The sequence below is a fragment of the Myotis myotis genome, unplaced genomic scaffold (genome assembly GCF_014108235.1).
Source record: "Myotis myotis isolate mMyoMyo1 unplaced genomic scaffold, mMyoMyo1.p scaffold_m19_p_6, whole genome shotgun sequence".
NCBI classification, from domain to species: domain Eukaryota; kingdom Metazoa; phylum Chordata; class Mammalia; order Chiroptera; family Vespertilionidae; genus Myotis; species Myotis myotis.
In genome coordinates this window covers 38,967,930-38,994,105 of record NW_023416368.1, presented here as the reverse complement: position 1 = coordinate 38,994,105, position 26,176 = coordinate 38,967,930, and the positions used below count along the sequence as shown (strand labels likewise).

The window sequence follows — 26,176 nt, the reverse complement described above, 5'->3', positions numbered from 1 at the left end:
AGCTTTTAGTATCATTGGGAAAGGTTGAGGCCTGACCATCAGAACTTGTAAAGTCTCCCCAGGTGATCAGACGTGCAGGTAAAGGGTGAGAGCCGTCACTCCAGGCAACTTGTTTGGACCTGAGAAGCATTCCAAGTAGATGCTCCCAGTGCCAGCATTTCCCATGTTCTTGACTCTCGCTGTTTCGTCGGTGCACCAAGAAATCTTTTTTTTCCCCATTTTCAAATGCACAGATCATTTTTCTGAAGCATTTTATAGCATATGTTAAAAAAATAAAACCAGTTGTTGGAGCTTTGTCCCTGTACATCAAAAAGGTTGTGGGTTCCATTCCCAGTCAGGGCACATACCCAGGTTGTGGGGTGAGTATGGGAGGCAACTGATCGCTGTTTCTCTCTCTGTCTCTCTCTCTCTCTCTCTCCCTTCCTCTCTCTCTCAAATCAATAAACATACCCTGGGGTGGGGATTAAAAATTAAAGATAAATAAATAAATAAATATAATAAAACCAGATTCCAGTGCACATGTTTTATAAGTCCATCTGTTTTACATAAGATATTTACAAATACGGACACAGAAGGAATTTCAAGAGGTTTGTGGGTAAGGAACCAGCATATTAGCTGTATGTTGCCTACTCTGTAGTCTGCACAGAGCCGGTATCCATAAACACAGATCAGACACACATGATGAACCGAGTACCTACAGGTAAAACAGCTCATGTAACAGGCCCCAGATCGGACTGGAGAGCTCATTTATGCATACTTTTCTTCCCCAAATATTTTCAGATCGTAAATTAAATAAACAAAACAATGGCTCTTACCCTTTGGTTCCTCCAGGTGTTTGGCACTCATGCATTCCTGCCCATGAAACCCAAGTACCTTTTTAGCAGTAACTTGAGGAAGAGGTCAGAGCCGAGGTGATTTTTAAAGCTGTACTGTTTTAGCAAGTGGGCTTGCCTGTTAGGTTTTCTAGGTACTGTTCGCATTCTTCACACTTAAGGCCCAGTTCTTTGGTGCGGACCAGAGCAGAAGGTCTCAGGGCGGAGCAGCTGCCACACTGTGCCTCTGCTTGTCTCTGGCCCTGGTCCTCCCCCAGGAGATTACAACACGTCGGCTGAGATTTTTGAGGCCTGACCAGCAGCCTTCGGTTAACTTCAGACTTGGGTTTATTCACTGCAGCCATCGGGGACCTCTGAGTCCACAGTGGGCACTTAGACCAGGCCCCCCAGCGATGAGCTCAGCTAAGACCCACCCCACCATCCCACCTCCCCCTGGGGCCACTTGCTGGTCAGGGCCCTGGATCCAGTCTCCCACTGCCCCCAACACTGGGTCACTTTCTTGACTTCTGCCTCTTGGCTGATGAAAATGGGAGCTGGTACTGGGGTTGATGGAGACATAGGGCTGCCCTCAGAGGGGCCAGTTAAGGGATGGTGGAGCATGGAGCCATGGCTGAGGGGACTCAGGGGGGACAGTGGGCACCTTCAGGGCCTGGTCCTTTGGAACTCAGAACAAGACCAGGGCTGTAGGTTCAGAGGCTGGATTCACTCCTGGGCAGGGCAGCAGAAGATAGGTCACAGGTCATGCTAAGCAGATGATGCCGTTGGGGCTCAGCTACAGTCCCAACAGGGACACTGAGGCAGGGTCCAGGAGTCCCACCCCCACCCCTCCCCACCACATGTCCATTTACCACTAGGAATGATTAAGTGCGGGGCTCATGCTGAGCCCAGGATGCCATAGAAGCAGGACAGTTCCTGGTGCCCCCGGGCTCTGTGCTCAGCTCCTCACCTGCAATCCCTGGTGGATCATAAAAGAGCCAGAGGTGATTCTGATCAGTCACCACCCCCACCTCCCTCCAGGAATGAGATGAAAGAGCAAGGTTATGCTCCGCTGAGGTGGAAGGCAGGGAAGTAACAACATTGTACGTGGTGACAGGCTCCTGGGCTCAAGTGCCCCCTCTACCACTTAAGAACATTGTGACATTGGGGAGGGAAACAAGGGTTCACGAAGAGGCGAGGCTCTGACCCTCAGTCTCTTCCTTTGCAAAATGGGGGTGTCACCCCTCAAGGAATGTGAGTTGAGCCTGCCAGGAGCTTGGCACAGTTTCTTCATAGGTAAGTGCCCAGTAGATGTTAGCTGTTAGTTCTGTGCTCTAAACAGGTGGACTGTGGAATGAGCCTCATTCATCTTTGGTTCCCACCCCTTTGCTCAGCAAGGACAGCTTAGCTGGGTCACCAGAGGCCACACGATGACACCATAAGAGGAGCAGCAGCTCAGCCAGCATCCTGGTGCCTTTGTTCTGAGGCCTGGAACTTGTATCTAACGACACTTGTCACGCACTCTCCCTTTCATCCACGCTGACCTCTGCCTGAGGCCCGCCTGAGCCCAGGTGCATCCTGTGAGGCTCAGTGAGAATGCCACCGGCTCTGTGAAGGTGGCCCCGGGTGGCCCAGCAGAACTGAACAGGCCCTCTGTGTCCTCCCATAAGGCCTGGCCCGTCGCGATGCTGTTTAGTATAATGGCCTGTTGCATGGCTGCCTCCCCGTGTTCTGTGAACTCATCCAGGGCTGGGTCATATCCTATTATTAACAAAAAGAACAACAAAAAATGGCAGTCAGCATATTCTGTACTAACTAGGTGGCAAGCATTGTGCTCGGCGATTCTCGAACACGATCTGATTCATTCCTCCTCACAGGACCAGGAAGCTGTGGGAGCCGGAGGTGTCTTCCCCAGAACCACCCCCAAACATGCAATCTGAGTACAAACAGTGCCCTTCTATGCAGCTCCCACCTCCCCACCCTGAACCCAGGCGCCTCCCTCCCCTGGGCCTTTCCTAATCAGAAATTCAGGCGCTGCCAGGGAAGTCTGGGAGATGAGTCCTATTAGTGCCGTTATACAGAGGAGGAAACTGAGTGAGAGCTAAGATACCTGCCCACAGATTACCTGGCAGCGCCACCATCAGCCCACTCTGAATCACCCCCCCCCCCAACCCCAACACACACACGACACATGCAGTTGAAGGTCACTGCAGGCCCCAGTAGAGACACACTGTTCCCCAGGCTCCATGTCTGCAAATGGTCCAGGAGGTAACTCAGCTGGGAGTTCTTGCCCTCACCCTGCTCACCCCTTCCCACTTCATCTGGTGATTAAAAGGGAAGAGAAAAAATACAGTACACACGTCCCCCAGGGCTGCAGGGCTCCAGGATCTGGTTCCAGAAACAGAAAGGTTACTTTATTAGCTGTCACAGAAATTTCACTATGACCCCAAAGTAATTTCCCCAGAGAGAGGCAAATCTCCAGGAGCCAGGAATAGACGAAAAGATTATTGCTTATCCCGCTGGGCAAGCAGCGCCTGTATCCGGCGCTTGTTTGGAGTCAAGTGAGCTGCTCTGGATTGGTGCCTCCCCCTCCCCGGATGGCAGAGGCTCCTGGGAAACATGGGGTCCGCCAGCAGCCCCAGCTCAGGTCATTGCTGGGTGCCCTGCGTGAGCCACCGGCTGTGGGCACAGGAGCGGATGTGGCCTGCTAAGCGGGACGCTGCAGTCTAGAAGGGAAGCACTGCCTTTCAGGAAAGGCCAGAAGCTCTGAAATCAGACCGTCTGAATCCCACCGCTGTTACGCTCCAATAGAGCCACCGGGCCCTGCAAGAGCCTCTTAGAGGCTGAGCCACTTGGACCGCACCCGGGAGGAGCCATGGGGAAGCCCCAGAGGGAGGAGCAGGGAGGCAGGAGCATGGTCAGGGCCATATACTCAGAAGGCTCCCTCTGGCATCTGTGTGGAAATGGGCTGCAGGAGACAGTGTGGGAGCTTTGCACTGTCTAAGCAAGAGGCCACTTGGCCCCACCAAGAAGATGGAACCAGGGCATTCTCAGCACGGATGCCCCCCGGGCCTGGATTGCCAGGAGGCTCAGATGATCAGGGAGCAGAACAACTTACCCCAGAGGAAGGGAGAAGGAAGGCATTTCACTTTGGGGTGGGGTGGTGGCAGGAGCCCTGGGCTTGAGGCAGGCAGGCCTGGTCAGCCCCAGCTCTGCCCTTCGTTGCCTGGTGGGGCATCATTGCACCTCCAGGGGCTCACACACCCCCACCTGTGGAATGGGGGTGACACCCACCTCCCAAGGCTGGGTGCAGGTTACAGCCACTGAAATGCAGGCACCCAGCACAGGCTCACGTTTCTGCATACCTGCCTGCCCTTCCCACTCAGAGAGCACACTTGGGCATCTCTGCCAAGCGCGGTGAGAAGACGCCAGTCCAGTGAGGGACAGTGCAGTGGGGCCTCAGCTCACTGCGGGGCCACCCCATCTGTATGCTGGCCCTGGGGACCCCTGGGTGTAGGAAGGGAAGTGGCTGGGTGGTGATAAAGATGCCGGGGCAGGCCCCTCAAGCCCCGATGGAGCTTCTGAGACTGAGGGGCTCACAACCTCTGCTTCCAAGCCCTCATTCCAGCAGCTGAGGGGTTAAAATCCGGATGCTGAGCCTGGTTCTGGAACAAAATGAAGCTCTGAAATAGCCACAGGCCAAGGGAGTGGCAGTGCCCTGGAGGAGCAGGAGACATCCCTTCTGCTGCCCAGTCTGACGTCCATCCCCTGCCCAGTCTGATGCTGACATCACAAGGGCAGGAGAAATGTCTGCTGCCCTGGTTCGGGGGCTAAAGCCCTTGGTGCTAAGAGAGACTACAGGCCACCAGACGCCATTGGCCAGGCCAGGCCGGACTGTCAGTCCACAGCATTCATTCGTCCTCTTCGCACCGAGTTCCGAGGAATGGAAAGCAGCTTCCCGGAGGCTGCCCCTGCCCTGTCACTGCCAGGGCGCTGGGGCCATGGCCTCACACCGAGCTTGGCGAGCGCGGGTTCCGCCAGCCTCCAGGGGCCAGGGTGCTGAGGCCTCCGTGTAAACCCGGAGCCGCTTGTCCTCCCAGGAGAAACTCGGTGTTTATGGTTTCTGTCCAGCAACTACTGAAAGTTGTGTTCAACTTTTATATTTTGACTCCATGTAATTAGGCTTAATCGCTTTATGTTTTGGAAAAACAATAAGGAGCATGGAGGCTTGTGGGGCTGGTCGTGTCCTGGCCCTACGGCGTCCCGCTGGTTGAGGTTTTCAACAGGAAAAGTATCTGGAATGTTTTGTGGAACAGGGTGGCTTCTCCTGACATTCTTCTCTCTTCAGTTAGAAAAGCAAAAGCTCTGGCCCAGGGGTCCCTCAGGTCTGGCAGGGGTGCCAGCCTCAAGCTGCCCGAGCACCTTCGGGCCTGGACAGAAGTCGGTTTGGGAAGCCGGAGGCCTCGCTCCAGGAAATGCCTCAGGAGCCGGACGCAGAAGCTTGGTGGCCTCGGGCGACGCTATGCCGGGACTTCTGGTTCCTCTTACTCCTCTGCTTTCTGAGATCTGAGGCCACTGAGAATAGAAACAGGCTTGTGATGGGTCAAAATGCCTGCTGCATTTCTGGAAAGGCTGGGCTGCAGGGCAGAGCCCCGAGGGCGACTTGCCATTGGTGGGGCCTGGCAGGGCCTGGCCTGCCTGTGTCTGCTCAAGAGCCTGAGAGAGTGAGGACACTGTGCCCAGCTGGTGGGGGGACGTGGGCCATGGCGGTCAAATCCTGTCCCGACTGCTCTCCACAGGCATCATTTCCACTGCTGCTTGGAGGGTCCAGCGAGGGCGTAGATGGCAGACAGTTTCTTCCCAAAACTTGTGGTCAAAGCCAAGCCAGATAAAGGGGCAGGAAGGAGAAGGGTCTGCCTGCATGACCTTGGCACATGGTTAATGCTCAGGGTGCGTGTGGGGTTTTAACTGAGATGTGATTGACAGACCATTATATTGGGCTCAGGTGTACAACATCATGCTTTGATATTTGTATATACTGAGACTTGATCACCACTAATAAGCCTAGTTAACATCTGTCACCACACATAGTTACAAAATTTATTTTTCTTGTGTGAGAACTTTCCAGATCTATTCTCTTAGCAACTTTAAAATACAAAATAGAGTACTGTTCACTATAGTCACCATGCTATATACATTATACCCCCAGAATTTATTTATTTTATTACTGGAATTTTTTACCTTTTGACCACCTTCACCCATTTTTCTCAGCCCCCCAACTCCCTCTGGACCATCAATCTCTTTCTTGTAAATATGAGCTCAGTTGTGTGTGTGTGTGTGTGTGTGTGTGTGTGTGTGTGTGTTTAGATTCTGCATGTAAGTGAGATCATATGGTATTTGTCTTTCTCTGACTTATTTCACTTAGCATAATGCCCTCATGGTCCATCCATGTTGTCATAAACAACAGAATTTTCTTTCTATGGCTGAATAATATTCCATTGTTAGCTATAGATGCACCATAATTTCTTTACCCCTTCATCTGCTGATAGACACGCAGGTTGTTCCATATCTGATAAGAAGGAAAGGCAGCCCTAACTGGTTTGGCTCAGCGGATAGAGCGTTGGCCTGCGGACTGAAGGGTCCCAGGTTCGATTCCAGTCAAGGGCATGTACCTTGGTTGCGGGCACATCCCCAGTAGGGGGTGTGCAGGAGGCAGCTGATCGATGTTTCTCTCTCATCGATGTTTCTAACTCTCTATTCCTCTCCCTTCCTCTCTGTGAAAAATCAATAAAGTATATTAAAAAAAAAGAAGAAGAAGAAGAAGAAGAAGGAAAGGCAGCAGAAGCAGGAAGTTTTTGCTTGACTGACCTAAATTTAAAACTCAGGTCTGCTATTTTATGTCTGTTGAACCTTAGGCCAGTTACTTAATCTCACTGAATATTAGTTTTCATATTTATAAAATGGGGATAATAATACCTATTTGGCATGCTTGTGCTGCTGATAAAATGAGAAAATACAAGTCTGTGTTACTGATGGACAGACATACCATGTTTGATATTCAGGAACAATAGCCATTGGCATCATGATTACCTTCTGGCTCACCCTTTGCCTGACACACAGACATATTCTTTGGCTCACTCATAATTCAGGTTGTTTTTTTAATTTGGGTAAAATTTGCATAGAAATCTGAGTTTCTGGCTTTTGTGTAAAATAGGCAGCTCTGGCAATGCTGGGCCATTATCTGGACGTGGCTGAGACTGGCTGGAGCAGGGCCTAGGGCCCCCTCTAGCAGGACTTGAGCTCTCCTTCCGCCACAGTTCCCACCACTCCCTATTGCCTAATGCCAGGTCAGCCTTGCTCATTGAGGAGCTTGTTGTGCCTTCTCATCAGGTTTTGCAATAACCCCTCCCATCCCCGTGGGACAACGTGAGCACAGGTCCTCATCTTTTCCGACGGGCAAAGTTTCCTCCCTGAAGTTCCAATACAGGACAGGAGGCCAGAGGAGTGGGTCTCCTGAATGAAATCAGTGACACAGCTGGTAGGTAGCTGATAGAGTCTGGACTGAGAGTCAGGCTGCTCCAGGGTTCCTGGGCTGCCCCTTGGGGACATGGGAGCAGGCAGGATTCAGGTCATCACCGGCTGATGCAGGTGGGCGGCCTCCCTCTGGCATCTCAGGGCTGTGGTTCACCTCCCACCCTGCACAGAGGTGGCCTGGCGCTGGACTGAGACAGCTCAGGTGGGCACCTGTGGACTTGGCTGAGGATCTGTGGAAGGGAGCAGGGCTTGTCCAGAGGCCTCACCTCCCCGGGCACTGGGCCGGCTGGTGCTGTGGTTCTGCCCACAAAGCCCAGAGACAGCTTACCCCCCAGGACCCTGCAGGTGCCACCGAATCACAGTTTATGGCCCAGGAAGGAAAAGAAATCCTCCAGGAACTGTCTGTTTTTTGTTTGTTTGTTTTGGGGGCCGGGTGTGTGCGTGTGTGTGTGTGTGTGTGTGTGTGTGTGTTTAATAGATTTGTTAAGAAGCAGTTTTAGGTTCCTAACAAAATCAACATCCCCCACCAAGTGGTATATTTGTTATAATGGATGAACCTCCATTGACGTATCATTATCACCCACAGTCCATAGTTTACCTTCAGACTCACTCTTGTAGCCTATGTGTTGGGCCAAACATATGAGGTATAGCCACCAATATAGTATGCTGCCCTAAAGATACTCCAAGATACTCTGCCTGTTCATCCCTCCCTCTCCCCTAACCCCTAGCAACCACTTTTACTGTCTCCATAGTTTTGCCTTTTCCAGAATGTCACATACTTGGAATCATACAGTACGTAGCCTTTTTCAGATTGGCTTCTTTCACTTAGTAATATGCATTTAAGTTTTCTCCATGTCTTTTCATAGCTTAATAGCTCATTTCTTTTTTTTTAATTCTTCATTGTTTAAAGTGTTACATATGTCTCCTCCCCCCGCCCCATTGACCTCTCCCCGGCCACCCCCACCCCCAGTACGTGCCCTCACCCCCCTAGTGTTTGTGTCCATTGGTTATGCTTATATGCATACAAGTCCTTTGGTTGATCTCTTGTCCCTCCCCCACCCGCCCCTGCTTTCCCTCTGAAGTTTGAGGGTCTGTTTGATGCTTCTCTGTCTCTGGATCTTAATAGCTCATTTCTTTTCAGCCCTGGATGACATTCCATTGTCTATACCCCACTTTGTGTATCCATTCACCGACTGAAGGACATCTGGTTGCTTCCAGGTTTTGGCAATTAGGAGTAAAGCTGCTATAACGTCCATGTGCAGGTTTTTGTGTGGATGTAGGATTTCAGCTCCTCTGTGTAAATACCAAGGAGTGTAATTGCTGGATTGTATGGTAAGACTATGTTTAATTTTGTAAGAAATTTCCAAACTGTCTTCCAAAGTACCATCTTGCATTTTCATCAGCTATAAATGAGAGTTCCTGTTGTTCACATCCTCTCCAGCATTCGGTGTTGTCAGCGTTCTGGATTTTGACCATTCTAATAGGTGTGTAGTGCTGTCTCGTTGATTTAATTTGCATTTCCCTGATGACATTTGATGTGGAAAATCTTTTCATGTGCTTATTTCCCATCTGTGGACCTTCTTACGAGGTATCTGTTCCAGCCTTTGGCCCATCTTTTCATTGGATTGTTTGTTTTCTTATTGTTGAGTTTAAAGAGTTCTTTGTACATTTTGGATAGCAGTCCTTTATCAGATATGTCTTGCAAATATTTGCTCCTATCCCCTGGCTTGTCTGACAGTTTGTTGTATTTTTTTTTTTTTTTTTTAGTTTTTATTGATTTTTAGAGAGAGAAGAAGGGAGAGAGAGAAAGAAAAATATCGGTGTGAGAGAAGAACATCCATTCTTCTCACTCACCACACCGGGGATCAAGCCGAAAACCCAGGCATGTGCCCTGACCAAGAATCAAACCAGCAAACCTTTCAGTGCACAGAAAACGCCCAACCAACTGAGCCATACTGGCCAGGGCTGACAGTTTGCTTTTAACTGGCTGATCCCGAACCCGTCTGGTAGGGAAGCTGCAGAGTCCCGCACTGCAGGGGGGGGGGGGGGGGTATATGGCTTCTACCACTCTGACAGTCCCTAAAGGGATGCCTCCGAGGAAGACCAGGACCGATGCCCTGACCTCAGCACTGAGTGTGACAGCAGACATCAGCAGGGCCTGTGTGCAGCAGTCGAGTGTACATGGGGGCACACACGAGAACCCCGTGTCCCGGCCTGCCTCATGGGCATCTGTGAGAAATGGTATTTATGAAGATGAGGGGCAGTGTGGGAGAGGTGAGTCCCTGGATGATGAGGTGGGGAACGCAGGACTCAGAAAGGCACGAGCTCAGGTGAGAGCTCCCAGACTAGAAAGGAACTCACAAAAGTCCGAGCAGTTCTGGTGGGTTGATGGACTTGTGGGTGGAACTTTCTCCTTTCCAGTTTTCAAAGGATGGATAATATTCGAATAGATCTTTGTTTATTAAGACACTATTTATTTAAAAACAACGAATTCTTGCCCTGACCGGTTTGGCTCAGTGGATAGAGCATCGGCCTGCGGACTGAAAGGTCCCAGGTTCGATTCCGGTCAAGGGCATGTACCTTGGTTGCGGGCACATCCCCAGTGGGGGGCGTGCAGGAGGCAGCTGATCGATCTCTCTCATCGATGTTTCTAACTCTTTATCCCTCTCCCTTTTTCTCTGTAAAAAATCAATAAAATATATATATTTTTAAAAAACAAACAAACAAAAAAACCAACGAATTCTTGCCCTGGCTGGTGTTCGCAGTGGTTGGAGTGTTGGCCCACACACCAGCGGGTCTCGGGTTTGATTCTGGGTCAAGGGCACATTCTTGCATTGCAGGTTCGCTCCCCACCCCCCTATTGGGGCACGTGCTTGAGGCAACCAGTCGATGTGTCTCTCACATGGATTTTTTCTCTCTCCCCACCCCTCCCTTCTACTTTCTCTGAAAATCAATGGGAAAAATATACCCAGATGAAGATTAAAAAAGAAATTTTTTTAAACAACTGATTCTTACTGTGTCTGCTGCCATTCCTGATCATGCTAAACCAGGAGTTCTGCAATGGCATCGAGGGAAGGGAGAGGACTGTGAGCCCCTGGCTGCACCTCCGTGCTGTGGAGAGAATAGAGGAGGGGGTTCCCTCCTGGGAGCAGAACTCCAGACCCTGATGTGGGGGCCTACTGGGGTGGCGTGTTTAGAGGAGTGGGAAGTTCTGGGGGGCTGGCTTTCTGCCCCCACCATCCCCTGTGGCCACTGTGCCACTATGATTTTGGGACACAAACCTAGCATGCTTTCCTGATTGGCTGATAGCGAAGCATCTTTCCAAATAAGCCTGAACCAGAGGGAACTGCAATTGGAGGCAGGTGCTGGCGGTGGGCTCCAGTGTGCTCTGAAAGGGCCGATGGCCCCCCTGGAATTCAGCGTTTCATCCAGCCCCTCCCAGGCTGCCTGCTGACCCAGACTCGACATTAATGGGTCACCCACTGCAGGCCAGACGCATGCCAGCTGTTTCCACAACTGTCATCTCATTTGATTTTCACCCATCTCAAAACAGCCCTGTGCAGAGGAGGAAACTGAGGCAAGGGAAGAGACTGGGAGACAGCAGCTCTTCACACAGTGCTTTAGACCAGGGGTCCTCAAACTACGGCCCGCGGGCCACATGCAAATACAAATATTGTATTTGTTCCCGTTTTGTTTTTTTACTTCAAAATAAGATATGTGCAGTGTGCATAGGAATTTGTTCATGGTGTTTTTTTTTAAACTATAGTCCGGCCCTCCAACGGTCTGAGGGACAGTGAACTGGCCCCCTGTTTAAAAAGTTTGAGGACCCCTGCTTTAGACTTTACAGGTAGCTTCCTCCCCACTTTCCTCTTCTGGTTTTCTTCATCTTCGTGCCAGGTCTTCCTCTGTATCCCCCCTCTGCAGAGGAGGAAATTGGTGATCAGAAGGAATAAGCTGAGCCAGGGCAGAAAGTAGCAAGTGGGGAGAGAGTAGCAACCCTCCCTCCTGGACCCCAGCCCTGCCCCTTCCACCCTGACGCTGCCTCCTGAGAAGGGGCTTCGGGCCAGGACCCTCTGTGGTCTTCTAGCCAGAGAGGAGGGCCCTACCTCGTTTACTGAACTCCCCACTGTGCCCTTTTACACCTGTGATCTCACTGAATCCCCAGATGGCCCGGGGGGAGTCAGGGAGAGAGATTAAGTCATTGGGGTTGTCAGACCTCAGGGGCTAAGCATCCTGCTAGGGTGGCCCAGCCGGCAGGGCCAGAGCCTGAGCCATGGCCGGGACTGCGCGTTTCGTGTTTCGTTGCGGAGCTGTTACTTTTATAAGGAAGAGTCAAGAACCCTTCATCCTGACCTGTAGAGCAGGTGGCTACAGCCGCCCAGATACTCGAGCTCCAAGGCGCTGTGGTCTTGTGCTGGCCTAGCACTGCCCTTCTTCGTTCAGCCCCAGGGTAGAGCATTGCATGTTCTCTCTCCCTTTGGAGTGCATATTTTACTGTCTTTCCCAGGGCAGCACATAGCAGGGGCACACTGGGACCTGGATACAAGGATTTTCCCTGAGGTCTCGCTGTTCGTGTGTGTCCACTGAGCGCGCACCCCAGTGCCCCGAGCGGGTAGGCGATTTTAGATTCACAGGGCATCCTGTGCCCCGTGCAGTGAGGCAGCTTCAGGAGGCGTTTTCCTAGCCTTTGTCCTGGGGAGGATTGTAGAGCTGCCTCACACCTAACCCAGGGGCAGTCGCTGTGAGCGGAGGAGTGAATGGATGATGCATGAATGAATGTGTGCCTGCCTGCAGGTGAGGCAGCTTGACTTAGTCACTTCCCACTGCCTGGGGACAGGGAGTGAGCATGGACTTCCTCCAACTCAGCCCTTGGAGAAAGTTCTAGAGGAGAGAAGGCAGGGAGCCTTGGGGATTTCATTGTCATGTGACATTGAGAAAGTCACTTAACTCTGCCAAGCACCAGTGTCCTCATCTATGAAATGAGCTTTTTCCACCTTAGTCCTCAGCCTTCCTGGGTTACCTGCACCTCAGGAGAGTGCGGGGCCACAGTTACATACCTCCCCCACCTCAGTTTCCGCAGTTCAGACACTCACGGTGAGCACATGGTGGGACACGGTGCCAGGTCCCCTCCCTGCAGCAGCCTTACCTGAACCTCAGTTTCCTCATGGTACCAGGACGATAAATGCATCTCCAGGACCACCTTGTAGGTCTGAGGATCAGATGAGGAGAAGGAATGTGCCCAGGCTTCATACATGTGTTCAGGTTGCATTTACATATAATCACAATTTAATTATGAATACTACAAATGCTGTTTCATGCGATTATGGTAACATATTCAGGTAATGCTTCTCTTGTAATTTATTCCAACTCTATTGCTGAAGGACAAAGCATGACACAGGAATACAGAATGTTCCTCTTCCTAGCATCTTCTGTAACCATGGGCGTGGGGGGAGAAGATGGATTCAGGAGGGGTGGAGGGGTGGGGGCTGACAGGTCCCCCCACCTGCCCCCCGTACCTGCCTCCCGGGAGCTGTGGCACTTAGGCTGTGTTTGGGCATGCCTCTATGTGAGTCATCCATGGGACCACTCCCTGCTGGCCCTTCTGTTCCTCAGTCCCCAGAACCGAAGGTCTTCTCCGACTTGATTTTTGCTTTCTGCTGCTCAGAACCTCTGTTCTGGTCAAACCTGGCTTTTGTCTCATTTTCAGCAGAAACGCCCGTTGGAGTGGCTTTGGGACAAATGCAGCTCCTGTGGGAAGAGTCAGGATTCCAGTGAGAACGTGGGCAACCTTTGCACCTGGAAGGTGCCGGGTGATTTCCTTTAGACAGCATTTTCCCGGCACAGAGCTGGGACTTTCCCCCAACGGAGCATACGGAGCCCACATGTTATTTGAATGCTATGTGCTTCTAATAAAAATTAAAAAAATAAAAATAAATAAATAAATGCTATGTGCTTCTAAATCATGTTTGGAGATGTAGCACCAGGATTAGCCAACTTTTTACACAGTCTCAGAACTGGGGCGCGTGGAGGGTCCTGAGATTAAGTCTATGTCCTCAAATAGAAAGAGAAAGAAAGAAAGCTGTCATTGTTTGCAGATGATATACTGTATATGGAGAACCCTAAAGAGTCCACCTAAAAGCTACTAGCACTAATAAAGGAATTCACTAAAGTAGCAGGATACAAAATAAATATTCAGAAATCAGTTGCGTTTTTACATACCAATAGTGAACTATCAGATAGGGAAACTAGGAAAACAGCCCCATTTACAATTGCATTAAAATAATTTTTAAAACTATCTAGGAATAAATTTAACCAAGGAGATAAAAGACTTGTACTTGGAAAACTATACGATACTGAAGAAACAAATTCAAGCCCTGGCCTGCTGGCTCAGTTGGTTGGAGCATCATTCCATGCACCAAAAAGGTTTTGGGTTCGATTCCTAGTCAGGGCATATACCTAGGTTGCAGGTTTGGTTGCCAGTTGGGGCATGTATGGGAGGCAACCGTTTAATGTTTCTCTCTCCCTCCCTCTCTCTCTCTCTAAAATCAATAAACACATCCTCAGGTGAGGGGAGAGAGAGAGAGAGAGAGAGAGAGAGAGAGAGAGAGAGAGAGAGAGAGAAATTTCAGAAGATAAAAATAAATGTAAGTATATACTATGCTCATGGATAGGAAGAATTAGCATCATTAAAATGTCCATACTACCCAAAGCAATCTATAGATTCAATGCAATTCCTGTCAACCTACCAATGACATATTTCACAGAACTAGAACAAATAATCCAAAAATTGATATGAAAAACACACACAAAAACCAAATAGCCACAGTAATTTTAAAAGAAAAAAGAACAAAGTTGGAGATATCATATCAAACTATTCTACAAGGCTATAGTAATCAAAACAGCATGGTACTGGCATAAAAACAGACCATAGATCAATGGAACAGAAAAAAAAGAGTCCAGAAATAGACCCATAACTATATGCTCAGTTAATATTTGATGAAAGAGAACATACAGTGGGATAAAGACAATTTGTTCAATAAATGTCGCTAGGAAAACTGGACAGATACATGCAAAAAATGTAATTAGACCATTTTCTTACAACATATGCAAGAATAAACTTAAATGGATTAAAGACTTAAATGTAAGACTCAAAACCATAAAACTCCAAGAAGAAAACATAGGCTGTAAAACCTCTGACATTTCTCTTAGCAATATTTTTTCCTGACATATATATTCTCAGGCAAGGGAAGCAAAAAAATATATATATAAACAAAGGGACTACATCAAACAAAAAAGGTTTTGCACAGCAAAGGAAACCAACAAAACAAAAGACAACCTACTGAATGGGAGAGCATATTTACCAATGATACATCTGATAAGGGTTTAATATCCAAAATATATAAAGAATTTATACAACTCAACACTAAAGCAAAAAACAATCCAATTTAAAAATGAACAGAAGACCTGAATAAACACTTCTCCAAAGAGGACATACAGACAGACAGTAGACATATGAAAAGATGCTCAGTGTCACTAATCATCAGAGAAATGGAAATTAAAATCACAATGAGATATACCTAGTCAGAATGTGTTGGGGTCCAACCCCAGCAGGTCCAGGGCTTCCCAAAGGTGTGAACGGAGTAGGCGAAGAAGGAATGACACGGAGGCAGCGTTCAGATGATCATCATAGCCAAGTTCTGTGTTTTATTGTCTTGTTACATCTGTATTTATACCAGTTGATTTTAATCCTATCAATTTCTATTCCAAAGGTTAGGGCGTTTCTTATCTCCATTCCAGGGAGTAAAGATTATGTAGCTTACGCGTGATTGTTCATAGTTAAAGTGATTAACTACCCGCCTGGCACTTAGTTAAGGGTTTTTATTCCCTCCCTAACTTCAGGGGAAAATCCCTACCTGGGGAAACAACCTTTCTCAGAGAGGTGACCTTGGTTAAAACACATAGCGCCAAGAAGGGGAGCAAACATATTAAGAACAGTATGCCATATACCCCAGGTCCCTTGAAACATAAGCTGTGCAGACGTTTCTTCCCTGCAGCGACTGTGTCAAGCAGCAAGGGTGGACTGGCTTCCGGCAAGAATGACTATCAATAATAAATCTAGAAACAATTGTTGGTGAGGATGTGGAGAAAAGGGAACCGTTATGCACTGTTGATGAGAATGCAGATGGGTGCAGCTACTATGGGAAACAGTATGGAGAGTCTTCAAAAAATTAAAAATGCAACTGCCTATGATCCAGCAATTCCACTTCTGAGTATATATCCAAAGAAACTCAAAATACTAATTTGAAATAATATATGCACCCCTAGGTTCATTGCAGCATTATTTACAATAGGCAAGATATGGAAGCAACCCAAATGCCTAGCAATACATGAGTGGATAAAAAAATCTGTGGTACAAATATATAATGGAATATTACCTGGCCATAAAAAAGAGTGAAATCTTGCCATTTGTGACAGCATAGATCAGGGGTGGGCAAACTTTTTGACTCGAGGGCCACAATGGGTTCTTAAACTGGACCGGAGGGCTGGAACAAAAGCATGGATGGAGTGTTTGTGTGAACGAATATAAATTCAAAGTAAACATCATTACATAAAAGGGTACGGTCTTTTTTTTTTTTTTTTTTAGTTTTATTCATTTCAAACGGGCCGGATCCGGCCCGCAGGCCGTAGTTTGCCCACGGCTGGCATAGATAGACCTAGAGGGTATTAAGCTAAAGGAAATAAGTCCGTCGGGGAAAGACAAGTACCATATGATCTCATGCATATGTGGAATTAAAAGAACAAAAGAAATGAACAAACAGAATTGAGACCAAGTCATAGACACAGAGACCAGACTGATAGTTACCAGGTGAGAGGGGGGTTGGAAGGCTGGGTGACAATGGTAAAGGGATTAAGAAGTACAAATTGATAGTTACAAAATAGTCATGGGATGTAAACTACAGCAAGGGAGTATAGTCAGTGATATTGTAATAACTGACATGGTGCCAGGCGGGTATTGGAAATATTGGTGGCAGGAGGGACTCTGTATAGTATATGATTGTCTAGCCACTATGTTCTACACCTGAAACTAATGCAAAATAACATTGAATGTAAACTTTAATTGAAAAATAATATTTAAAGTTCTTTAAAAAAAAAAAAAAAGGAGAGACTGAGTCCTGGAGGGGAGGAGGAATTGTCACCTGGCCCCTGTCCCATCCGCGTGCTCTCTCCCCAGTGCCCTCTCTGCCTCAGACTCGCCTGCTGTCTGTCCCCTAATGCAGTGAGTCTTAGATCCCATTAACAAATGACAGCAGGTGGGTACCTGTGCAAAAGGATTTGACTTGATGGGAGAGGTTGTCTTGTCCTGAGACCATAATCCACCATCAAATTCAGCTTCCAACACAGGTATTAATTCCCCATGTTATAGATGAGGGAAGTGAAGCTCAGAGAGGCTCAGTGACCCAAGCAAGGTCACACAGCAATATTAGGGAGAACACTTTGTAATGTAAACGGTTGTCTAACCACTATGCTGTATACCTGAAACTAACGCAAAGTAATATTGAATGTAAACTGTAATTTTAAAAGTGTTAAAAAGAAAAGGTCACACAGCAAGTAAGGACAGAGTCTTCTAGGAAAGCCAGGCACTTCTGGGAGAGTCCGCGGGCCGACTCTCACACGCCTTTTCTCCTGTAGAAAAATATTTTTCTTATGGAACATACTCATTAGGTCAACCTGTATCTTCAAAAGTGAGATCATGGCTGTTGCTGTTGATAATTCACTTCAAAAATGGCTTGGGTTGTTCTGTGGGAATTCTTAACACTTCCAGACCCTTCTTTCCCAGCCTAATCTGTTTCTTAAGAGAACATGGGAACAAGAGAGCAGAGAGCATTTCAAGCTTCCCAGTAAACAAAGAATTCCAGTTGCCCTGTCCTGGGGCTGAGGTTCTGTGACCCCCTTCTGGGGAGGGGGCGTTCTGTTTTTATTGCTGCTTCCATGGGGGGTTTCCCTGGGAATGGAACTCTGTTTCATGTTCTACAGATAAAATGAAAACAAGAAAGGCCCCCATGAGGTCAGCTCTTTCCCCGGGGGGCGGGGGAGGGGGGGCGTGATGACCACCCAACGCCGGGGTTCAGAGCTCAGTGTGTCCCATTATTTGGGACATTCTTTGCCCTTTCAAGAGCCACAGCCCACATTCCCCTTGTGTTGTCGCCAAAAGGGAAGTAGCATCTCACGACAGGGAGGCAGGAAGTAGGACCTATTCTGTATGAGCCCCGTGCCGCCCGCTTAATCTGTGCAGCAGCCCCACAGAAGTGCTGCTGTGGCCTCTGTTTCTAGAGGGAAGCTGAGGAGCAGAGCATGGTTTCTCTCAGGTCCTAAGTCAGTGGTTCTCAGCCTTCTGGCCCTTTAAATACAGTTCCTCATGTTGTGACCCAACCATAAAATTATTTTCGTTGCTACTTCATAACTGTAATGTTGCTACTGTTATGAACCGTAATGTAAATATCTGATATGCAGGATGGTCTTAGGCGACCCCTGTGAAAGGGTCGTTCGACCGCCAAAGGGGTCGTGACCCACAGGTTGAGAACCACTGCCCTAAGTGATGGGCTGGAGTGGACACTCGGCCTTGCTGACAATAGAATTTTTTACTCAGCCTTCCCTGAGGATGCAAGCCGGTAAGGGGGAAAGGCTGCCACACTCCAGCACTTGGGGTTGGCCCCATGCATGGGGGGCAGCAGAGCACCAGAGAGGGGAACCGAGTCTGGACCCTGCCATCTGGGTTCAAATTCAGCTCCGCCACTGAAAGCCTGTAACCTGGGCCATTGCATATCTCCTGGTGCCAGCCTCCTTCATCTATGGCATGGGATGATGCTAATACCTACCTCAGTGGGTTCTGCAGATACATGAGATAATTCAGGGTAACAGTGCCCGGCACAGAACAGATTTTCAGTAAATATTTAGTCATGGTCAGTGACTGCAGTCCTGGCACTGAAGGGTCGGGAGCTGGCCTGGCTCTGCTGTTCTCCCTTCGTCCTGGGACAGTGGCCCTTGGTGTGGCCACTGCCAAGTTGGACACAGTGGGCAATGCCACTTGCCTTAAAAACGAGTGGCCAGGCCTGGGTGGGAGGGGGCAGGGAGCAGGCAGTATGGGGGCGATGGTGTATGATCAGTCGTCCTATAAGTGTTTCTTGAGTACCTACTATGGGTCTGACAACACTCCAAGCACCAAGTTGTGACTAAGACAGGCAGGTTCCCTGCTGTCCTGAGGCATACATTTGGGGGTGGGGGAGGTAGACATTAAATCTGTAATCACATGATATAGTCTTTGTACAATACCTGGATCTCTGCAGCCCTGTACACTGAGGCAATGTGGTTTACTATCCCTGACCAAGGATCTAGGACGAGGCCACCAACAGACCCCAAAACAAAGTATGATATGTGTGCCTGAGGCTTCTTTTCACATCCTTTCTCTCTCACCCACTTGTCTCCATCCTGCTACCCCCAAAGTGCTTGGGTGGGGCATGAAGTGAGACTGGGCAGCATGGCTCCCTGTGGAGCTGAAGGGCTGGCTAGCTGTCTGGTACCCAGGAGGAGGCTCTCCCTGAGGGCAGCAGACCGGACTGGGCAGCACTCACGTTGGGTCGGGCATCCAGACTTGGTTAAGATGGACGCACCGTGGCTGGTTCCAGTTTCTTGTTACAGGGCAACAGAATCAGGTCTGGCCAGGAGGGCTAAAATTAAATAAGGGCTTAATCCATGGAGGAACTTTAAGTCTAAGTATGACAGGGCAAGGAAACTGAGGCTGGAGCCCAGGCAAGAGGACTGAGCTAAGTTGATACTAATTGTCATTATGTCAGTAATAAGAATAATAGCCAACCGTTACTGCTTACTGCGTGCATGAAAGTCTCGTTCTTGGTGTATACTATCTCGTTCAGGCATCACAATCCTGAGGGACTTGCTGGCATTGCCCACAGTTTACAGATTATGAAACCAAGATACGGGGAGGTTAAGTAACTTAGCCACGGTCCCACAGCTACTAAGCTGCAGAGCTAGGGTTTTACCCCGGTGAGCAAAGCATACTGGGCCCTCCAGACACTGGGTCCCCTGCACAGAACTGACTTCCTAAGGCGGCTTCATCGGGGCTGACCCCGATTAGGGGAAGGCCTTGACAGAGAAGCCCAGGACTGAAACATGAAGCCGAATAAATAACAGGCCCTGAATAAATGTTTGTTAATTGAACTGGAAGGAAAAAATGCAATTTTCTTTGGGCCCAAGTCAGTGTTATTGCTGCAGCCCCAGTTCAGAATGTCCTTGTTTCTGCGGGTATTTTGTGATCTTTATCCTGATGGTAGAGACAGGCCACATCTGTTCTGTTAATGAACCCAGTCTCCTTGGCCTGGATGAAGGGGCGCAGCAAGGGGGCAGGCGCATAACCACCTATAAAAACCATCTAATCAGATGTTGGTGTTACTGGGCATTCTTTCAAATGTCCCTTTATCTTCGGGGGTTGGGTTTCCCGCTGATACAGACCCCGTGGTTTTCTGCTGTATAATGATATCTCACTGGGGGAATGTGGACAGGCCGGAGAGGCAGTGCTGTGGTTTTCGCTCCGACGGAGAATCCAGAATGCCTCAGGCCTGATTTCCCGCCGTGGGCAGTGATTAGAAGCACAGTTCTGCTACCGAAGAGAGGATAGATTCTTTACCTGTAAAAATAGTTGCAAAAACTGAAAGGTATACACAGCAAGGAAGACAGCTTTTTGGCTTTGATCTGAAGGCAACGGTCCCCAGGGTCACGCCTCTGAAGTTAGTTGTCCGTGTGTGCACGTGTGTCTGTGAGTGTTTTGTGGACATGTTGGTGTGCTTCTGTCTGGATTCTTATGCTGTACATGTGTGTTTGTGTTCATGCATGTGTATGTGTGTCCAGAGAGCTGTCCATCAGGGAGGAATGGTTCTGCCTTGCCCCAGTGCTAGTAAGCACAAGCCTCATTTCCAAGACCAAACACTGCTGATACTGTGTTGGAATGTTTCTGTTGGGTCGGGATTCATCAACAAACACACTTTGTCGGCAGGCCCTATGCTGGTGCTTAACCACATGAAGTCCCTTATGTCTGAAGACTCCCACTCTCATGGGAAGGACCCCCCTCCAGGAGGGAAGGGAGATGAAGGAGATGAGGCCAGACCTTGGGTTGTGGGGCCGCCTGTGCTGGGCCTGGATGTTGGCAGTCTTCTCTCTCCATCAGCCCCTCCCCGCCTGCACTCCCATGTCAGTAATTGGCCCCACCCCATCCACATACCAGGGTCACCCTCAGCATTCCCACTCCAGAGCCCATTATTCACCTACTTAGCTATGTGACTTTGGGCAAGTTATTTAATTTCTCTGAACCTCAGTTTCCTTATCTGTAAAATGGGAATGATACTACCACCAGTTGTGAGGGTTAAGTGAGAGTTTTAAAAATGGGTATTATTATGGTTAATTCTACCTCCAATATACCTCTACCCATCATCCCTTTCTAACCACACTACATTATCCTGGTCCAGGCAACAGCTTCTCCCTGGCCACCCTCCCCTCCAGACTCACTCCCTCCAGCCAGACCATCAGCACTGCCACCCTAGGTCTTCCCTAAGGCAGAATAACCTCAAACTTCACCACAGTTCCAAGGATATGTGGGACTGTCCCCATAGAATTTGGGTAGAAAGGGTTATGTTCAAGAATTCCATACACAGCTGTGTTGTCATTTGTGGATGGATACGGAAAAACATTTCCAGATATGCAGTGTCTCAGGCACTGTGTTATTATTTCTGAGAAAGCTACTCTAGCATCTACACCCATGAAAGAAGAAAGGAATCAAGATCAGGATCCAGATAGGAAGAATTCTGCAGGCTCCAAAATCAATTAAACCCATTAAAAGCTATGAGAGACATTGACAGTAATTTAAAATTATAATCACTAAGTCTAATACAAAATCCAAAAAATTTTTTCATAAAAGGGTAGAATGCTAAAAGCTTTAAATACCATTTGTGATATGTGCACTTTTATGTGTATTGTACTTTAATAAAAATTTAAAAAATATTTTCTACCATTTCTTGATAATGTCCTTTAGTGCATAAAAGTTTTTCATTTCAATGAGGTCTAATTATTTAACTTTTATTGTTGTTTGTGTTTTTGGTGTCATAGCTAAGAATCCATTGTCAACTCCAATGTCATGAAGATTTAGCCCTATGTTTTCTTCTCAGAATTGTATGGTCTTAGCTTTAATATTTGGTCATGGATCTGTTTAGACTTACTTCTTGTCTGTGGTGTGAGATAAGGGTCCAACTTCATTATTTGCATATGGATATCCAGTTCCCTACCACCGTTTGTTGAGGAGACTCCCCCCACGCCCGCATCTTGTCAAGAATTAATTAGCTATAGATGTATGGGTTTTTTTTTTTTCTGACTCTTAATTCTATTTCATTGGTCTATATGTTTATTCTTATGACAGTACCATATTGTTTTGATTATTATAGCTTTGTAGTAAATTTTGAAATCGGGAAATGTGAGTTGTTTAACTTGGTCTTCTTTTTTCAATATTGTTTTGGCTATTCAGGCCCCTTGCAATTCCCTATGAATTTGGGATTGGCTTTGTTGTTTCTGGTAGGAAAAGAAAGGTCATTGGAATTTTGATAGGTTATTGAATTGACTCTGCAAACTGCTTTGGGAAGTATTACTATCTTAACAATGTTAAGTTTCCCGATCTGTGAACATTGGATGTGAAGTTGTATGTTTTTTTACATTATACCTTTGTTACATGCTTTAAATTTCTGCCCTAGCTAGTTTGGCTTAGTGGATAGAGCATCGGCCTATGGACTGAAGGGTCCTGGGTTTGATTCCAGTCAAGGGCACATACCTTGGTTGCAGGCTCCTCCCCAGGCCTGGGGAAGTAGGGGCGGGGGGAGGGGGGGATGCATGCAGAAGGCAACCAATTGATGTGTTTCTCTCACGTTGATATTTGCCTCTGACTTTCCCTCTCTCTTCCACTTTCTCTAAAAATCAATGGAAAAATATCCTTGGGTGAGGATTTTTAAAAAATTACTTTTTTCTAGTTGAGCGAGTCTTCAGTCATTGCTTTTTCAGAATTATCAAAACTATTTCATGTGTTTTCTCCAGGTAAACCCCAATATTATATTTTTAAGCTTCAAAATAAGAGTGTAGATATGGTTATTGGTATGTCATCAACCTTGTAGGTTATGGAGATTGAGCATCTGCTTACCTCTCCAGGAACGTGGATGCCTCCCAGTGTTTGCCTTCCCAGTGTCCCTCGGGGAGTCATAGTGCCATTTCAGGTTGTCTTCACAGGTCCTTTGATTTCTTTTTGTTGTTGTTGTTGACATTATTACAGACATCTCCCATTTTATTGGGGTGGCATGGGTTAGTAGGATCACATAGGTTTCAGGTGTGGCTTTCTATGTTACAAGCTCTGTATATTGCCCTGTGTGCCCACCACCCAAAATCAAATCATTTTTCATCACCATATATTAGGCCCCCTTCGCCCCCACCCTCCTCCTTTGATTTCTTGATGAGTTTGCTCTTATGTGTCTTATCCTTTTCTTGTAGCTATTGTAAATGGAACACTTTTCTAAATGCCTTCTAACTGGTTATTATTTGTGTATGGAAATGCTATTTATTTTGGTATATTAAATTTTCATCCGTTTGCTTTAGTATGTTTGCTCATTACTTCTAGTGGTTTTTAGTTCTTGTGGATCTGAGGTATCAAATCATATCATGTGTAAATAATTCTATTTTTCATGCTCCATTCCCACATTAGCACCCTCTCCTTTCTTGTAGCCTTCCAGAAACTGTCCAGTAATGGTGGTGGTACACCCTCATCTAGCTTTGATGGGGTGCTTTCCGTAATTCAGCCTTAGGTGTGATAGCTTGTTGGATTAGTTTGCTTTTTTTTTTTTTTCTTTAATAATGCAGGGGAGAGGAAATACTTGTTCCTATTCTCCCTCTTTTCACAATGGAATAAGCCAGGCATGAATAACAAAAGCACTAAACATACAAAAACCTTGCCATCTAGCCCTGGCCAGTGGCTCAGTGGTTAGAGCATCAGCCCATGCACCAAAGGGTCGAGGGTTTGATTCCTGATCACCTGGGTTGCAGGTTCCATCCCTGGAGGCAACTAAATGATGTGTCTCTTTCACATCAATGTTTCTCTCTCTTCCTCCCTCCTCTCTCCCTCTCCCCTTTCATCCACTCTCTCTGAAAATCAATGGAAAAAATATCCTCGGGTGAGGATTAACACACAAAAAAACAACCTTGCCATCTGGAGGTTTTTAAACACTCTCCTAAATAACTATTGGATCAGAAAGAAAATAAAAAGTCACAATATGTTTAGAGAATAATCTAAACAAGAACGGTGCTGTATTAATCAGAAGCCTTGGAACACGGAGCAATTTAAACCAGTAAAAGGGGGAATTTATTGACTCACAAAGCGACGCAGCAGAAACATCAGGGTGCAGGTGGCCTGGAGCAGGGCCGAGGTTTACCCATCCTCGTTTCCCAGAGCAAACATAGAACTGGCCTCTCTGCGGCCACCCCAGCCCTTCTGACCCCAGGGCTGCTAGTGGCCAGTGCTTGTGGGGGAGGTAAAGGCAGGCGCTCAGGGATGCACAGGGGGTGGAGCTCAGATGGACCACCATGGCAGAGGCACCCTCGTGTGAGGGCACCATCGGCACTGTGGTACCAATAGAAGCTAACGGACCAGGTTTGTGAATGATTTATTGCTCTTTTATAAATTAAAACAAGGTCAAGGTGAGCCGCATGTGTGTTTTCCTGAGTAGGAGAGGAAGCATTACAGCTGGTGTGTTCACTCTGAGAATTCCAAGGGGTGTGGGCCATGGTCTGTGTGAACCCCAGGGCCTCCCCATCCTCAATATCATGTGAGCATCTGTGTCTCTGAGGGATGGAGGAAAAAAGGGGTCTGTTATCGGCGATCTTTGTGCCCATGCTGCATATTTATTGAGTGCCTACTGTTTGTGGTGGGGATCTGGCTCCCAGGAGCCAATAGAGGGGCTGGTCCAGGCTCATCTCATGCCCCTCCCTCACCCCATACTCCCACTGTAAGAAATGACCTGTGTTTCTTGTTACTTCACACCCTATCCACATCTCCTATTTACATTTACCTCATATTCTCACCTCATTGCCTTTGCATATATTGTCCTTTTACCGGGAATGCCCTTTTCTTTCTGGAAAACCCCTCCTCCTCGCAGACACAGCTTAAGGTCTCTTCCGTGAAGTGTGCCACACCCAGCAGAGTTGATTCCTCGCTCCTGGTGCTACCACAAATCTGGTGCTCACCTCCACTCCGACCACCACGTCCACATCCGTGTCCCTTACTGGACGGTAGTCCTTCATTTCTATATGGAATAAATGAATGAATGATGATGGCAATGATTACAACTGAGTGCATTACTGAGGAGCCAACACCCAGCAGTATGGCCACTCCTTCTGATGGGCATGGTACCCGATGGGGATCTGGAGAGAGAACCCCAGCATTGGAGGCAGACCTGCCTGGCACACAGTAGGCTCTCATGAATGGCTGCTGTGTCTTCTGGTTCTGACTGTTCACCACGTGAATAGGGGCAGGGTGAGCGGAGCACCACAGGGAGACACAGGGTGCATGACACCCCAGTCTGAGCCTCTGTCTTCTTTGCCTCTCTGTTTCCGGGAAACACATGAAAGGCAAGAAAAGACCCATTTGAACTTTCTACAGAAAAATCTCTTATTCTTTGAGCCTTTTATTGTGAGAAGTTGGACAGGCCTGTGGTTTGGAGGCCTCAGTGGTGGCCTCCCACATCTGTCACTTTCTGAGTTGCCCCAAAAGGCTAGAAGGAGCCTTCAGGTTTTCTTCACAGAAGCATTTGTTCTTTTCTTTCCCTTGGCCTCAGATTGTCTCTCTTGGAAAGTATTGCAGATGTTGAGCGAAGTTGTGCTCAGGGAAGTGGCTTCAAACAATGGCTGCCCACTTGCAAGGCACCCCAGCCAGGAGTACTAAGGACCACTCGGAACTGCCAGGCCTCAGCCTCCTGGGGGGTCTGGGCCTTTGTTTCCAGTGGGCAAACCTAATGCTCAAGCCTTTGGCTCATTGTGAACATGGAATGCCATGGGAATGGCTGGGACTCAGGAGGCAGGCGGACCAGGCTCCGGGGCCTGTGCTTCTCGCTGGCGGAGTGAACATCATCTACAGAGCGGGAAGAATACTCCTGCCCTCGAAGGGTGTTGCCACCATTGAGACAATGATTGAAATTCTCCGAAGGGAGCACCTGTGCATACGTGAGGGAGACGTAGACGTGGTGGTGGATCGAAGCCTGGGTTCAAGTGTGGCTCAACCATTACTAGCCAGCGACCTTGGGCAGGTTATTTCTCCCCTCCAGGTCTGAGCCTCCTCTCCAGTAAACGGGGGAAACAGGAGGATTAAGTGAGCTAATGCTTGAAAAGCTGTAAGTATGATGTCTAGCAAAAGGTAATAGTTTGATATATGTCTGACTCGTAGACTACCGCAGTAAGTTGTAGTTTTCACTCCCTTACTCACTTCTTACCACTCTAATTATCCCATAATTCAGATCTGGCAATTAATGGATACTTTATGGGTTTAAAAAAAAACAGAAGCAACTGACAATACCAAGTGTTGGCCTCTGTAGTGACTCTCTGCAGTTTTCCTTGATCCCTCACATTGCTCTTGGCTTTGCCATTTCAGTCTCATAAAGGTATCTTTACTCCAAAGAGATCAAGGTATAATTGATAAAAATTTTGAACTAACCTTGCTTAACCAGCGGCAGAAATGACTAGTGAGA

At 47.8% G+C, this 26,176-nt stretch overlaps 1 protein-coding gene and 1 long non-coding RNA gene across 13 annotated transcripts in view; one reads left to right on the top strand and one right to left on the bottom strand.

Moving 5' to 3' along the window:
• COL23A1 (collagen type XXIII alpha 1 chain) overlaps window positions 1–26,176 on the top strand; it is a 259,865-nt gene that overhangs the window by 110,236 nt on the left and 123,453 nt on the right. The gene's annotated exons all lie outside the window — the stretch shown is intronic.
• LOC118658277 lies at window positions 12,684–14,977 on the bottom strand. Its single transcript, XR_004968269.1, has 2 exons — window positions 14,921–14,977; window positions 12,684–13,091 (listed from the first exon to the last, which is right to left on the bottom strand). It is a non-coding gene; the product is annotated as an uncharacterized LOC118658277 (long non-coding RNA).